The sequence below is a fragment of the Indicator indicator genome, chromosome 32, assembly GCF_027791375.1.
Source record: "Indicator indicator isolate 239-I01 chromosome 32, UM_Iind_1.1, whole genome shotgun sequence".
NCBI classification, from domain to species: domain Eukaryota; kingdom Metazoa; phylum Chordata; class Aves; order Piciformes; family Indicatoridae; genus Indicator; species Indicator indicator.
The window spans coordinates 3,031,153-3,047,393 of NC_072041.1; positions in this window are offsets into that span (position 1 = coordinate 3,031,153).

Genomic DNA, 16,241 nt, shown 5'->3' on the forward strand with positions numbered 1-16,241 from the left:
CAGAGTTCGATTTTCGTAGCTCATTGCACAAGCTGTAAGCTGGTGAAGGGGAGAGTTAACTTCAGGACAAGCTGTGATCACCTTAGGATGTTGAAATAAAGGCTTTAGGGGGTTGGAGGAATAAAAAAGGCTGGGGAAAAAAATATATATATAAATAAGTCCTTTTCACAGCTTTAAACCCAACATTTGTCAGTGCCTTTCAAAACCTGCTGTACCTCAACCTGATCTAGAGTGAGGTGTCCCTGCCCATGGCAGGGAGGTTGGAACTGGGTGGTCCTTGAGGTCCTTTCTAACCCTGACAATTCTGTGATGATTCTGTTTAATAAAAGGGGAGCAGAGCAAAAGGAAAGTTCACCCTTTAGCCTTTTAGCCTCAATGTAATAATTTCCTCATGAAGTTTTCTTACCATAAACCAAACCCAAATCTTCTAGGTACCAAGACTGAAAGCAGGGATTAAGCAGCTGTGCCTTTACCTCCAACCCAGAGATGGTACCAGGTACTGTGTTGGGAGTTTCTGTTGCCTTTGGAGTATTGCTGAAGATATTCCAAGTAGCTGGAAGGTTCCTGCTTGCCTTGCTCTTATGATAAGCTCTCAGTCCACAAAGCAAGATGTGATTACACCAGGCACAGACAGATTGCTTCTGTTTCCACCTTATCTGAGCCCAGGCTGTTCTGATAGCAAAACATCACTCTCTGCTACTCAGATAACCTACCCAGGGTGTTCACTTGTCAATCAAAGGGTGGGGGTTTTTTGCTGCCATAGATGTTGTTTATTTCCTTCCTACTGCTTTCCTCTGAGTAGAGGGGGTTTGGTCTAGGGTCTCTGCCTTGCTGGTTCAAGGATCGTAAGAGGGAATTCAAGTTAAAAGTCTCCTTGGCTTGCTGCAGACTAGAGAAGGACAACTAACATTAAATGCATGGGTGTTGAGGAGCTGAAAGGGAGAGTTTAATGCTTGTATTCTCTGAGAGACACTGGAGCCTGGTGTAAGAACCACTGAGAATTTAAGGCTTGTGCTAAGAGACACTGGAACCTGGTGTAAGAACCACTGAGAGTATAATGCTTGTGCTTTCTAAGAGACACCAGAGCCTGGTGTAAGGAGCATGGAGAGTTTAATGCTTGTGCTCTCTGAGACACTAGAGCCTGGTATAAGGAGCATGGAGAGTTTAATGCTTGTGCTAAGAGACACTGGAACCTGGTGTAAGAACCACTGAGAGTATAATGCTTGTGCTCTCTAAGAGACACCAGAGCCTGGTGTAGGGACCATGGAGAGTTTAATGCTTGTGCTCTCTAAGAGACACCAGAGCCTGGTGTAGGGACCATAGAGAGTTTAATGCTTGTGCTCTCTAGGAGACACTGGAACCTGGTGTAAGGAGTGTGGAGAGTTTAATGCTTGTGCTAAGAGACACTAGAACCTTGTGTAAGAACCACTGAGAGTTCAATGCTTGTATTCTCTGAGAGACACTAGAGCCTGGTGTAAGGAACATCTTTTTCTGGATAAAGGTTTTCTTTTAGATGGAAGCACACCTAGAAACACCTTCCCACCCCCAACACACCCACTGGCAGGTCTTTGGTTTGGAACTCAAGGCTGTTTCAAGGTTCCTGAGCTGTTTTCAGTCTCATGTGGCTGGCCAGAGCTTTGGGAGTGGGGCAAGGGTAAGGCAATGCCTTATCAGCACTGCCTAGAACACCCAGCTCCACTTCCCAGAGGTGCAACCCCTTTGAACAGTTGGCTGTAAATTGTGTCAGCTCAACACAGCCCACCTGAAGCAGATGGATGAGGAGCAGAGCTCTGGAGTGCATTTGACAATCAGCTGCAGCAGTGCCACATCCCATCCAAACCAGTCAGGAATCCCCCAAGGAGATGGCTCCACTCAGACAAGCTCTTGGACAGGATTATTTGTCTAAATGCAACCATCCAGTTGTGCCAGTGCCGCAACCCACCCAAACCAGTTGGGAATCCCCAAGGAGCTGGCTGTCACCACACAGAGAAGCTCCTGGACTGAATCCAATCATCAGGGAATGCTGTTTTTCTTGGTTTGAAGCACACACAGCCCTGCTTCAAAATGAATGCAACTCAGAGCTGGACTGGGAGTCATCTCTTTTATTAAATACACAACTCAAACACCTAAAATGAATAAACATGAGCTCTAGAGGCAGTGAAACAGCACATTAAACAGTGTGCAAGAGAGAAAAATGCATCCAGGCAGCAGCCAGCAGCAGCTGGTGAAACTGCTCTCTCCCTACCCCTGCAAATAATCTTTATGGATGTGTTTAGCCACACATGTGGATGCTAGGGATAAAAGCAGTGACAGCAGAATGTTCATCAAAATAATTAGAGTAAGATGCTGGTAACAGAATATCAGGACACAGGGTTAGGAACTAGAGTCATGTCTTCAGCTCTTGGTCTTCTCTGAGAGTGTTTTGTCCATATCTAGCCTTTAAAACCGAGAGGGCATCTCAGGGGATTGGTTTTGTTAACAAGTACCTGGAGGGGGCCTACAAGAAGGCTGGGAAGGGATTTTTTTTTTTAGACTCATAGAATCAGTCAGTCAGGGTTGGAAGGGACCACAAGGATCATCTAGTTCCAACCCCAACCTCCAACACCTCACATTAGAAGGGTTTGGAGTGACAGGAGGAGAGGGGATGGATTGAAGCTGGAAGAGGACAGATATAGACTGGAGATGAGGAAGAAATTCTTACCAGTAAAGGTGGTGAGACTCTGGAACAGGTTGCCCAGGGTGGTTGTGGATGTCCCCTCCCTGGAGGGGTTCAAAGCCAGGCTGGATGAAGCTTTGAGCAACCTGGGCTGGCGGGAGGTGTTCCTGCCCATGGCAGGGAGCTGGAACTGGATGAGCTTTAAGGTTCCTTCCAACCCAACCCATTCCATGAGTCTGTGATTCTACCCAATCTAATAACAGAGAAGGAGATCCTCTTTTCACTCTTTTTGAAGGTCATTAGTGAGGGTGGTTTGGCTGAAAGGTCAAATATGTTTCATTCCAGGAAAGACATTAACTCAAAAATACCCAACCAACCAAAAAACAACTCCAAGAAAAACCAACCAACCCACCAAGCCACCCCTTGGACCTCATGTTGAACACCTCATAAAGGCTCCCCAGTTCAAGAGAGACAGAGACCTGCTGGAGAGAGTCCAACAGAGAGCCAGGAGGATGCTTAGGGGACTTGAGCATCTCCCCTATGGAGAGAGACTGAGAGCCCTGGGGCTGTTTAGTCTGGAGAAGAGAAGGCTGAGAGGGGATCTGATCAATGTCTATCAATAGGTGAGGGGTGGGGGGCAAGGGGAGGGGGCCAGGCTCTTTTGGGTGGTTCACAATGATAAGGAACAACGGGTTCAAACTTGACCAGAGAAGATTTCACCTCAACAGGAGGAGAAACTTCTTTACAGTGAGGGTGACAGAGCCCTGGAACAGGCTCCCAGGGGGGTTGTGGAGTCTCCTTCTCTGGAGACTTTCCAAACCCACCTGGATGCATTCCTGTGCAGACTACCCTAAGGGATCCTGCTCTGGCAGGGGAGTTGGACCTGATGATCTCTGGAGGTCCCTTCCAGCCTCTGATACACTGTGAGACTGTGACTAGAAACAGTGAAGCTTCCAACAAGGGACTTTGGCTTCTGTGAAATCCAAAGGGTAAGTGTTGGACAAAGAGAGGAAGGGACAAGAAGGAGCCCAGCAGTTGAAGTGGAGGGATAGGCACAGGTAGAAGTATGAAATGTGGTGGACTGATAGCTTGATGAGACTGCAGCCTACCAAAAGACTCACAGAATGGTGTGGGCTGGAAGGGACCTCCAAGGGATGCTCCAGTCCAAGCCCCCTGCCACAGCAGGATCAGCCAGAGGAGATCACACAGGAACACCTCCAGATGGGTTTTGAAAGTCTCCAGAGAAGGAGACTCCACAACCTCTCTGGGCAGCCTGCTCCAGGGCTCTGCCACCCTTCCAGTAAAGTTTCTCCTCCTCATGCTGAGGTGGAACCTTCTGTGTTCCTGTTTGTATCTGCTGTCCCTTGTCCTGTCTAAGGGCACCACTGAAAAGAGACTCTCAGCATCTCCTTATCCCAACCTCTCTTCTCAGTTTTCCACTGCCTAGTTTGGGTTTAGTCACCTTTTTATTTCTTTTTTTTTTTCCCCAGAAGCAACAAGTTGCCATGGAATAGAATATTTTAGATAGGGAAAAAAATAATAATAAAATAAAAAAGTAATCTAAAAATACAAAGAATAGAAATGATATAGGTATCAATAATATAAATACATTTGGGGTTTTTCATACTGATTTTAGGTATTATGTGAATTATAGATATTTATTTTGTTATTTATACTTCATACAATTGATAATCTAAGCAATATAAAGGAAATATAAACCAAATCTATAAAATATATGAATGTAAGTGACAGAAACCATATAAAAATAGCTATGTAAATGATAGAAATCATATAAAAATAGCTATAGAAAGAAAATAAATGGTAGAAATCATATAAAAATAGCTACATAAAGGATATAAATGGTAGAAATCATGTAAAAATAGCTTTAGAAAGGGTATGAATGGCAGAAATCATATAAAATAGCTTTATAAAGGATATAAATGGTAGAAATCATAAAAATAGCTTTATAAAGGATATAAATGGTAGAAATCTTATTAAAATAGCTATAGAAAGGATATAAATGATAGAAATCTTATAACAATAGCTTTATAAAGGATATAAATGGTAGAAATCATATAAAAATAGCTATAGAAAGGATATAATGATAGAAATCATATAAAAACGGCTGTATAAAGGATATAAATGCTAGAAATCACAGAAAAGATGTAAATTTCAATGAATAATAAGAATAATACAAATATTTAAACCCTTATATTAGAAGCCTATAAAAGGCAGCAGTATTAACACTGTAACTATGAGCAATACTTAAGAAATGACTTTAGAAACAGCAAGTTCTCCTGTGGTGAAAGAATTCCATCTGCAGCCTGCAGAATGAGACTTGCCAGCACTGAGTCTTTTTTTTTTTCATTAATCAGGCCCCAGGTAGCATCTCCTCCATCAGGGAAGTTTTGGGCAAGGCCATTCCCTAACTGGGGAATTCCTGACTCAGGGAGCCCTGGTGCAGGGGGAGCTCTGCTGCCTTCGTGCTGCTGCCTTCCTGCTGCTGCCTCGGGGCACAGGATGCTGAGCAGCTGAGGTCAGGGTGCAGCCTCTCCCATCCCTCCTCCCACCACTGCTGCATTGCACAACCTCAGAGTCCTGGATGAAGAAATCCAGGGGGGAAGCCTGGTGGTAGCCCTGTGTGGGGGCAAGCAGAGAGCTTCTGGGGGTGGCCACTTCTCTTTTTCTATCAGTGGACTCAGCACAACCCCAGCAGAGGATGTGCTGAACTGAGGGCTTTGCAAGGCTTTTATAGGACACCTTCCAAAGTGTTTCTCTGCCAGTGTAGAAATAAAGCAGAGCTTGCTCCAAATTAGGATAGAATCATAGAGTCACCCAGGTTGGAAGGGACCCCCAAAGCTCATCCAGTCCAATTCCCCCTGCAGTCAGCCCTGCATCCTCATCTAAATCAGCTCACCCAGAGCCCTGTGGAGCCTCACCTTGAATCCCTCCAGGGATGGAGCTTCAGCCACCTCTCTGGGCAACCTGTTCCAGTGCTCATCCTCCTTAGTTACTAACAGGCTGCACTGATCTGTGGCTGAACTTTGCTCATTTAACTAATAAGTTGCAAACAGAACCAGCTACTTAATCTGGTTAGCAGCCTGAGATGATTAAGTGGCCTGAGTTTCCTCTGAGAAATTCTCCTCATCTTAAACAACAGTGAAGAAAGCTCAGTGGTTTCTGCACTGAGACAGGACAGAAGAGTACAGGGAGTATAGGAGTAACTCCTTCTGGTGAGGATTTTAGGATCACAGGATGCCAGGGGTTGGAAGGGACTCCTGGAGATCATCAAGTCCAACAGCCCTCTGCCAGAGAAGGGTCACCTAGGGCAGGTCACACAGGAACACATCCAGCTGAGTTTTGAAGTCTCTAGAGAAGGAGACTCCAAAAAGCTCCAGAAGCTGTCAGCTTCTCGTGTCATGGCACTGGGAGTTTTCTGCTGTGCTTACTCTGCACTCTTACCATCAGTGGTGGTCTCTTCTTAGCTGATTTGGTTTCATGATGTCTGTCTCAAAGCTACTGGGTTGGGTTGTCTGCACCCATCAAATTTCAAGAGGGTCTGGCAATAGGTCCAAAAGTTACTAACCTACAGATCATAGAATTACAGAATGATCTGGGCTGGAAGGGGCCTCCAAAGGTCCCTCTGCAGTCAGCAGGGACATCCTCCACTAGATCAGGTTGTCCAGAGCCCTGTTGAGCCTCACCTTGAATATCCCCAGGGATGGAGCCTCAACCACCTGCTTGGGCAACCTGTTGCAGTGTTCTACCACCCTCATGGTGCAGAACTTGTTCCTAAATGCAGGATCCTGGTTTCCCAGGGAATCACAGGATGTTAGGGATGGAAGTGACCTCTAGAGATCATCTGGTCCAGCCTCCCCCTTTGCAAAGCAAGACCACCTAGAGAAGCAAGTTCAGAAAACATCTCTACACATTCTAGACATCCTAAGCTTATTCTCTTGCCTTCCCTCCCCTCTCTTTAGGCTTCTGCAGGCACTGCAGATCAGGTTTGGGTGTTTGCAAGGTAGACACAGACCCAGTGCACCCAGAACAGCTCAAAGCCCAGTGAGGAGAGCCACCCAGCATACTTCAGGGGTTCTTCTAAGCAAGGTAAGGTTTGGGTTTTTTTTTTCCTCTCCTCTCTCCACACCTCTGTCAGGACGCAGGTCTTTGCCAATGCAATTGACGGCATTACCAGACAGTATTAGACACAAATAGGTAGATCTAACTTTGCCTGGTAAGACAGCAATCAGCAGGCACTCAGGCTGAAGGCAACCACCAACAGCCAAGGGATTTCTCCAGATCCAAAGGCTTAAAAAGGAGAGAGGGCAGGGGAAAGGCTGTGAGGGCCTCTCCCTCGCACAAAGCCATAAGCAGTAAATATTTAACTGATTGTGAGGCAGCAGAAGGGTTGAAAACACAAAGTGGTTCCAGTTCACTGGCATGCAGGAGAAAAAAACATTGTAGAGAACTTACCAAGAGCTCTGTCTGGCCACTGCTTCCACCTTGGTCTGAAATTGCTCCCCATGCCTGTATCTGGTGGAGCTGCAGCAATATAGTCATGGTTGGACTCAATGATCTTAGAGGGTTTTTTTCCGCAACCCAAATGATTCTTTGATAGCAGCAGCAGCAGCACAGCAAGACTGTGGATGCGTGTTTCAGGCTAAAGATGGTGCCCTCAGCAGTGTTAAAACTCCTCTCAGTGAGTGAACTTGAGAATCACAGAGTCACAGAATGGTCTGGGTTGGAAAGGACCTCCAAAGGTCATCCAGTACAATCCCCTTTGCAGTCAGCAGAGACATCCTCAACTATAGTGATCAGGTTGCCCAGAGCCCTGTTGAGCCTCACCTTGAATATCTGCAGGGATGGGAGATGAGAAGTCTGATGCAGACCAGGCTCTGACAGCTCTTAACCCTTCCTAAGAAGCAGCACTGCCTGTGGGAATTGCTCTGCTCTGACACTGATTTCAGTGAGGGGAAAATCAGAAGCAGAAGGGGAGGGAAAGACATTGAGGCAGAAAGGGTTTTTCCCTTGGTTGCCTCTGGCTCTTGTGACTAACCATCTCCCTGAGACAAGACTCAATGGATGCTTTCCTAAGCATGCATCAGCATGGGCTCCATTTCATTGATTTTTAAGATGCCATTCCCATGGATGCCCAGTTAGAATTATCTCCTCCTTTCATTAATATTATTATTAGTTACTCAACTCCATCCCAGGTTAGGACCCACACTTTAAGAAGGGTGGGAGGTAGCTGTGCACTTCCATTCCTCTCAACCAAATGCTTGTTAAAAGCCAATTTGCAGGAGTCACTCACATCCCACACCATTTCCTCAGCCCCTTGTCAAGCAGTTACTTATTAACACAGAGGCTAGTCACACACACACAAAATCCCAACCAAAAAACCACCAACCTGATTCTCTGCTCCTTGCTTCTCTCTGCCTTGTTTTCCTGAGGATTAAACTGAGCCAGTCCCAGTGAGTCAACAGAGAGGAGTTCAAGCAAGCATAGTCAGCTCCTTTCAAGCTGTTCACATTGGAATGGGAAACAACCTGAAGTTAAATACCAAGAGAGGCCTTGGGCAACCTGGGTTAGTGGAAGGTGTCCCTGCCCATGGCAGGGGGGGGTTGGGACTGGATGTACTTTAAGGTTTCTTCCAACCCAAACCATGCTATGAATTGGTTCTTCTTTGTTTATTTGTTTCCCTACCTGGTAGTGCTGGCAAGGAATCTGCTTACTGCAAAGCATGGAAAAAAGAAAAAAAAAAACAACCCAAAAACCAGTTGGAATTTCCAGTGAGAAGGCAGAGAGTGCAGAATTTGCTTGCCTGGCACTTTGCTGCTGTTCCCAGTTCCATTTTGGAGTGAGGGAAGGGATCAATGCTGCACTGAGGATGAGGAAAAGGTTTTGGTGCTGTGATTCAAGCACAAATCAATTCAGACTGGATGTGGCCCTGGGCAGCCTGCTCTAGTTGGGTTGCTGATTGCATTGGGTTGGACAAGGTGACCTTTGAGGGTTCCTTCCAACCCAATGTAATCTATGAATCCATGAACTTGGAATCTATTTAAAGGTCTAGGGTGAGGAGTGAGTGGTCAGAGTGCTTGTGGATCATTGCCTTATAATTCTCACTGAAAGAAGCTGAAACCCCCTGGCTGCAGCACTGAGGAACTGGTACAAGGTCTGTGCAACCATCCCACCTCAAATTAGATCCCCAAAACTTTATGGTCTTGTACAGAGGAGCAGCCAAGGGAATTGGGCTTGTTTAGTCTGGAGAAGAGGAGGCTGAGGGAAGACCTCATTGCCATCTACAACTCCATGAAAGGAGGATGGAGTGAGGTGGGGAGTTGGTCTCTTCTCCCTAGTATCAGGCAATAGGAAAAGAGGAAGTGGTCTGAAATTGCACCAGAGGAGGTTTAGGTTGAACATTAGGAAAAACTTATTTCCTTTAAGAGTGGTCAGGGTTTGGAACAGGCTGCCCAGGGAGGTGGTGGAGTCCCCATCCCTGGAGGTGTTCAGAAAACCTGTGGCCACAGCACCTGGGGCCAGGGTTTAGTGGCCATGGTGGTGTTGGGCTGATGGTTGGACTTGGTGATCTTGGAGGTCTTTTCCCACTGAAACAATTCTGTGATGCTGTGACTCCAAGTGCTGGGCAGTGTGAATGTGTGCAGTGAGCTGCTAATGAGTTCTGACGTGAGTCCCTAACCTCTACAGCTAGACCAGGCTCTCTGCAAAGCACTGACCAGGACTGATCTGTAAGGATAGGAAGGACCTACAGGGTGAGCAAATACTCTCCATGGTGGAAGTGCAGTTCAGACAGAAGGTATTAAATGTCACTGGAGGAGAAGAGCAAGACCTAAGCCTAGTTTAGTCCCCATACATGCTTTGGTTTAGATCCCAGGACCTGCCAGCAGAATCAGATCTTCATCACAGCAAGCAATATCATCACTGAACCTTGGGGGCATTGACTAAAGCTGATGGAGCTGGACCATCTGGATCAAATAGGAAGTCACTAGGATAGGGTTCTTAGAGTAAGAAGAGCTCTTCTCCAGTGCTTGCTCCATTCTTGTGCCAGAAAATGCCTTTCAATCTGACCTCTGTGGCAGCTGAGAGCATCTTAAGGAGCCTCAGCTTCTAACTAAAGCCTCATCTGGGCTTGCACTCAGTGGTGCACTTCTACATGAGTAGGAATGAATCCTAGTGGGGTGGCAACCCTGCATCTTCCTCTGCTTGGTTAGGTAGAGCAGGGTAAACATTCAGCAGCAGTCCCTTGCTTGGGTTAAAGCTAAGTCCAAGTCCCTGGCTTGGGGTAAAGCTAAGTCCCTGGCTTGGGGTAAAGCTAAGTCCCTGGCTTGGGGTAAAGCTAAGCTAAGTCCCTTGCTTGGGGTAAAGCTAAGTCCAAGTCCCTGGCTTGGGGTAAAGCTAAGTCCAAGTCCCTGGCTTGGGGTAAAGCTAAGTCCCTGGCTTGGGGTAAAGCTAAGCTAAGTCCCTTGCTTGGGGTAAAGCTAAGTCCCTGGCTTGGGGTAAAGCTAAGTCCCTTGCTTGGGGTAAAGCTAAGTCCCTGGCTTGGGGTAAAGCTAAGCTAAGTCCCTTGCTTGGGGTAAATCTAAGTCCAAGTCCCTGGCTTGGGGTAAAGCTAAGTCCAAGTCCCTTGCTTGGGTTAAAGCTAAGTCCCTGGCTTGGGGTAAAGCTAAGCTAAATCCCTTGCTTGGGGTAAAGCTAAGCTAAGTCCAAGTCCCTTGCTTGGGGTAAAGCTAAGCTAAGTCCCTTGCTTGGGTTAAAGCTAAGTCCCTTGCTTGGGTTAATTCTTTTGTTTCTTAATGGAATGATCAGAGAGATTAACCCACCTGGTCTCCAAGCTGAAAGCAGGGCAGGGGATGAGGTTGAAAGTTCACAGGCTGCTCAAGCATGGAGGTATAATTGAACTGTAATTGGGGGGAATGACCTTTACAAGCAGCATCCTGCCCTAACCACCTCTCACAGCAAGGCACTGCAGCATGACAAGCAAATCTTTCAGCCTCCTGGACAAGGGCTGTGCCATGCCAACCCCCCCTAGAGCTCTAAGCACTGTTTGGAGAGAAGAAAGCATTACTGTGCCACTGAGAAGATGTGATAGAGCTGAACATGTCCTGTCTCACCACAACAAGGCTGAGGTTCAGCAGCACCTAACAGAGTGGTTTCCCAGCAGCTTCTTTGTGAGTACAGCCATTTAGAATATCTAAACATGTTAACATGAGAGCCATCATCCTTACCCTCTAGTCCAAAATTGTTCCTCTTTGGCCTAAATTGTGGCACAATGTCTGTGAGAGCTGCTCCTGATGCTCTGTTGCTGTTTGGTTCACCCTTTAAACATCGTTACCAGACAGTGTTAGAATAGAGCCAAAAAATCCAGCACTGTCTAGTAAGATGCCCACAGAGGACCAGAGTCTGTCCAGCAGCTGGAGAAAGGAAGCCTCCAGTAATGATTCCACACTCTTCAGGATGTCAGTGTTCCATAAAAAAAAAAAAAAAAAAAAAAACACACACAAAACCAAAACCCCCAAACAAACAGAAAATAGCTTGAGAAAGGTTTGCCTTGAACCATTGGTAGTGTGTAAATAATTGACCCCAGTATGTGGTGGCCAGAAGGAAGACACTGGGGATTGAAAAAAAAAAAAAGAAAAATATCATGGTGGAGGGCAGGAGACAGAACTAGTGCAAAAACAACCCCAAAAGGTTGATTTAATAAAGATCTAAAATAGAAACACAAAGTTAAGATCCATTTCAAGGTGATGGAAAAGCAGAGAGGTTTCTTGGCTTGGTTGGTTGTTTTTTTCTCCCCACTCCCTCCTCCCTTTTAATCCCCCAAAACACTGATCCAGGGCCTTCCAATCAATTAAAAAAGGCAGAGTGAAAACTGATCTCTGAAGAAATCAGGACTGAGGGCACCAAAAAAAAAAGGGACAAAGAGGGCTGGGGGGTTAAGACACTCAGCTGCTTTATTGTGGTGGCTGTAGTTGGGGGGATGCAGGCAAATTTGAGCTTCAAAGAACAGTGCCAGGAGCCTTGGGTGGACAGTTGTTAGGCAGTAATGTCATGAAGAGTAGTGACTATGAGGCTAAAGAGGATAAGATAAGATAAGATAAGAGACCTCTTTTGTTTGCTTTTGGGTGGCTGGGTTTTCAGAAGGGGAAGTTTGCTGTAGTGCAGAGAAGGTTAAAAGCAAAGAAAAAAATCTAGCACAGACTTCTCTCCCTTCAGCATCTCCTTGGGTGAGGGCTCTGTGCCATTCCAAATGGGGCTACAACCCCTTAAAAAGACTCCAGATTCCCCCCCCACACACACCCCAACACTGCATCACCCAGGAGGAGGGCAGCAGGATTTGGTTTTGTCTTCTTTTCTCCTTACTAATTCTTATGCCTTGGGGTCCTGATGGCCTCTGGCTAGGTGATAGCTCTGGTCTGAGCTGTGGAGGTGATGTTGTGCTGTCTTGGGATATTTAGTGTAGCTGAAAGATGCTCCTAAATCCTTGTGGGTCCAGCAGAGTATTTCAAAGGGTGTAGAGAGAACTTTTCTACCCTCCTCTCCCCCCTAAACTGTAGAGGAATATAATTCATCTGGGGTGAACAGGGGTCAAGGAAACAGTGCAAGCAATTAACCCCCAGCCCCAGCACACCATATAGCAAGGAGAGATCCCAAGGGGAGAGTGAGGAGGAGTGGGGCAGGATGCTGCTATTGTTGGATTTTGGTGCTTAACACCTGCCAGGTAGTGAAACACCTGCCCTTAAAGCTGTGTGTCAGGTCCAACCCAGCTGGCAGCAATAATGCCCCTGCTCAGAGCTAGCCTTCCTAAATCATTATTTACAGTACCTTACAGACACCTGGCAAGAATAACTTCATTGTTTTAATCCTCCACAAAGAACAAAAAGCCTCCATGAAGCAGTTAAGACACCTTCTCAACTTCCACTACAGTCCCTTTAGTCCTTTCAAGGTGACTTTAAGTGACTTAGAAACCTCCCAGATTAAAAAAATCAAGCCCATCAGGTTTTAAAAGGTGTTGTAACGTGAAGTCCATTAAACAGGAAGGCTGGAGAAGGAATTTTCATGAGGGTGGCTAGCAGTAGGACAAGAGAGGAATGGTTTGAAGCTAAGCTGAGGTTTAGACTGGATCTTAGGAAGTTCTTCAGTATGAGGGTAGTGAGACTCTGGAACAGGCTGCCCAGGGAGATTGTGGATGCCTGTTCCCTGGGGATGAGGCCTTGAGCAGCTGAATATAGTTGAGAGATGTCCCTGACCATAGCAGGGAGGTTGGAGAAGATGATCTCTGAGGTCCCTTCTAATCTAAGCCATTCCGTGATTCTATAATGAAAACAATCCAAAAGGAGAGGGAGTTAAGACTTGTTCTCTCTCCTTCCCTAAAGGCAAAGGGAGTTCAGTCTTGGTCTGGCTCCCTTCCCTCCCCTAAAAGTGACAAATGGATGTAAGAGTCTCTGTATAGAAATAAACTGCAAGCCCAGAGTTCTACATCAAATGGCTTTGCTGGTAGAACCTTGTACTGGAGAAGAGGAATTGGTGTGAAGAGGAAAGAGACTAAGTTACAACAGCTGAGCTGCAAGAAAATCAGCTCCACTTTTGCCTTCAGCAGCCTAGCTGTTCAGTTAGCTTGGATGTAGGAGAACAGTTGGATTGTGAGGGAAAAGGCTGAGCAACTCCCCTCTTCCACTTCAAGAAGATGTTTCCTTTCATTCTCTGGAGACCTGCCCTTGTTTAAAAGCAAACAAACAAACAAAAAAAGAGCATGTTGGGAGCAGAGTTCCCTGCATTCATCTTGCTGCTACCAACCATTTTCATTTGAATGTGTTTCATTGCTCCACCTTCTGCAGGGCTTTCTCTTGCCAGGCTCCCTCCAACCTGATTTAATCACTCAGGGTCACTTTCACCCTTTGCTCTAAGAAGCCAAAACCATTTTAGTTGTCAATTTACTTCTGCCTGGGGGGGAGATTTGAGCCTGAAGCATTGCACTTCTCTACTGGCCCCTGACCTCTGTTTCCCCAACTGCACTGTTGAGCTTTTCCACGTTGTACAGGAAACACCATCATCATCATTACCAGGCAGTATTAGAAAGACAGAAAACATCCAATGCTGCCCAGTAAGATGGTAATGGCATCTCAGTATCAGTGCTCTACAGACAGCAGCTACACCACAAGGCTCAGGAGTCTGACTATTTGGAGTAGAAACCCCAAAACTTGGGGGTGGGAGGGAGAAAAATAAAACCAAATACCACCTGGAGCTGTCCCTCCTTTGTGATTGAAGCAGTGACCAAATGCTCTTCCTTTGGGGAAAGTTCTGACAGGTGAGCCCAGGAATAGTTGCAGAGCTCAGAGTCCTGCCTCTTCCCACCATCCCCCCCTCCAATGTCTTCAGAACTGTCACATCAATAACTGATCTTATTTGTATTGACACTGAGCAAGTCAAAAGTGTATCAAGATGGATTTATTTATTGGAGGCATGGGCAACTACAGCCAACCTTCTGCTCCATCTGCCACTGCAAACTAAAAAATGGGGGGGGCAATAAAAATCCAGCAGGCAAGATGGCTCTAGAACTCTTCCCTTCCCTCCAGTACCTCCAACCATTGAAGCTTTATTTATGTTTTCATTCTCAAACTAAAAAATGTGGGGGGAAAGCAAAAATCCAGCAGGCAAGATGGCTCTAGAGCTCCTACTTTCCCTTCCAGCACCTCCAACCATTGAAGTTTAATCTATGTTTTCATTTTCAAACTAAAAACATGTGGGGGAAAGCAAAATACCAGCAGGCAAGATGGCTCTAGAGCTCCTACTTTCCTCCCCACACCTCCAGCCATTTAAGCTTTATCTGTGTTTTCATGAAGCAATTCAGATTTGCTGATTCCTTCAGTCACCATTGACTCAGATTCACCCTTGCAAAGCCCAAAAGCTCTTGCAGAGCACCAAAAATAGCCCCATGGATATTTGGACTCCTCTTTCCAGAGCCTCTTCCCTCATTTACAGAACCTCTTCCCTCTTTGCAGAACCTCTTCCCTCTTTGCAGAGCCTCTTCCCTCTTTATAGAACCTCTTCCCTCTTTATAGAACCTCTTCCCTCTTTATAGAACCTCTTCCCTCCTTCCAGAGCCTTTTCCATCTTTCCAGAACCTTTTCCCTCTTTCCAGAACCTCTTCCCTCTTTCCAGAGCCTCTTCCCTCTTTACAAAATCTCTTAATATTCACAAGGGTATTTTATTTTTTTTTTTAACAGCATTGACTCCTATAGATTAAAAGCACTTCTACACCTGGTCCTCTCCACAGCCCTGGTGCAACTCAACAAACTGCTCCAATGTGCTCACCACAAAGAGACTCAGCAGTGACATTTGACACCCCTTGAAAAGCCAAAGCTTGTGACCTGGCAAACAAACTTTCCAGTGCATTCTGACACCCCCTGGAAATCTCTGTTTGCCAGACACTGCTGGCAGATAAAAGCTCCCCCAGCCAGAATCTTTCTCATCCTCTCTACACATTTCCTCCTTGCTCTGCACAGTTGCTGAGCATCTCAACCAAACCCATGCTGTTTTCATTAGGGTACAACAATTAGAGCGACCTCCAACTCAGCAAAAGGATGCAAAAGATGCAGCTAAAAAGTAGGGGGTGGGAAATTTTCCTTTGGGTCCAGATAATTCCAGGTCAGAAAAAGCTCAATTCCTGACTGAAAAACCCAAACTCAAGTGATTTAATTTGCAAAAGCAACAAGGACAGCAAGGCCTGAAGCTTGAGGAGGGCAGATTGAGACTGCAGATTAGGAAGAAATTCTTTGAGAGTGAGGGTGGGGAGGCACTGGAACAGGTTGCACAGGGAGGTTGTGGATGCCTCCTCCCTGAAGGTGTTCAAGCCCAGGTTGGATGAGGCTCTGAGCAACCTGGGCTGGGGGGAGGCATCCCTGCCTATGGTGGACATAGGGAAAAATCATTTTTCAGGTCCCTTCCAAGCCAACCCATTGTATGATTCTCATCAGTCCCACTAAAGTAGGTAGCAAGCAGCCATGCATGCACTGAAGTGTTGTAGCAGGAAGGCAACAACAGGAAATAAAGTCTGCAAGAAGCAGCTCTTTGTCTGCAGCACCCTGCACCTTAGATGTGAGAGCTGGAGCTGGAATAAAAGTAGGTAGGATGGGGGCTTTCTAAACAACAAAACCCCAGGCTACCTGAAACTCTGTCTTGATAAACAGCAACCAGAGCTAGATATTAGGAACAGTTTCTTTCCTGCAAGAGTGGTCAGGCATTGGAACAGGGCTGCCCAGGGAGGTGCTGGAGTCCCCATCCCTGGAGGGCTTCACAAAACCTGTGGACATGGCACTTAGGGCCATGGTGGTCACAGATGGATGGTTGGACTCAATCTTAGAGGTCTTTTCCAGCCTTCATGATTCCATGAGCTGTTCTCTATTTGATTAGGGATAATAATCAGTCACTAGACTGACCTCAGTTCATCTGAACACAGGTAAAGAGCCCTGGACTGTCAGACCTAAACCTCCTAACAAATTCATCCAGACCATCACTGGAAAAGTCCAATCAGCAGTGCAGAACCACAGCCCAGGGACATGGAGAGGTC